At 42.9% G+C, this 657-nt stretch overlaps 1 protein-coding gene across 1 annotated transcript in view; it reads left to right on the top strand.

Moving 5' to 3' along the window:
* Positions 1-657, top strand: part of LOC102681803 (protein trachealess) — a 119,559-nt gene that overhangs the window by 41,485 nt on the left and 77,417 nt on the right. The window lies entirely within an intron of this gene.

The following is a 657-nucleotide window of genomic DNA, read 5'->3' on the forward strand; positions in this document are numbered from 1 at the left end:
AGTTTAGTCGTATTAATCAAGCCGACAATAAGTTAATTCACACGCTTGTTTCCTTTTTATTTTCTTTTCGAATAACTTTACAACTTTACATCTCTATAATTTAAATTTAATTTTTTCCTTTCACTCGTCTCAATTTCGTTGATTAAATTTCAAAAATTATCCCCTTAATGTTATTTTTCAATATACATACATCTCGATCGCAAAGCAATCGTTCGTCGGATCGTTGAAATTTCACGGAATGTCAAACAAAATTGCAAAATTTTCAAAAAATTTTCGTATGGAATGATAACAGGTATTCGATGAAACGTTGTACCCATCTCGACGAACAATGGTCCAGGCCATTGATCCGAGATATCGACAGGGAGCTGGTGGAAAAGCGACGATGGCGCAGGTAAAGTCATCCTGGTCCGTGTTATCGGCCGCGATCATCTACCCTCTTCGGTCGAAGGGGGGGCATCGAGGGCGGCCTATCTGCCGCAGTAACAATTGAACCCGTAATAGAATCACATTTATTCTTATTACCCGACGAGGTCAAGCGACCAAACGAAACGCCCGATCCGAAGTCGGATCAGCTCCTCTCCCAAACCCGTCCACGAGCTGCGTTATTTCTCCCAGGGCTCCGCCACGCACACACCTTGCCCTTTTGTTCGTCCCTTC

Source organism: Apis dorsata, unplaced genomic scaffold, assembly GCF_000469605.1.
Source record: "Apis dorsata unplaced genomic scaffold, Apis dorsata 1.3 scaffold_97, whole genome shotgun sequence".
Lineage (NCBI taxonomy): Eukaryota > Metazoa > Arthropoda > Insecta > Hymenoptera > Apidae > Apis > Apis dorsata.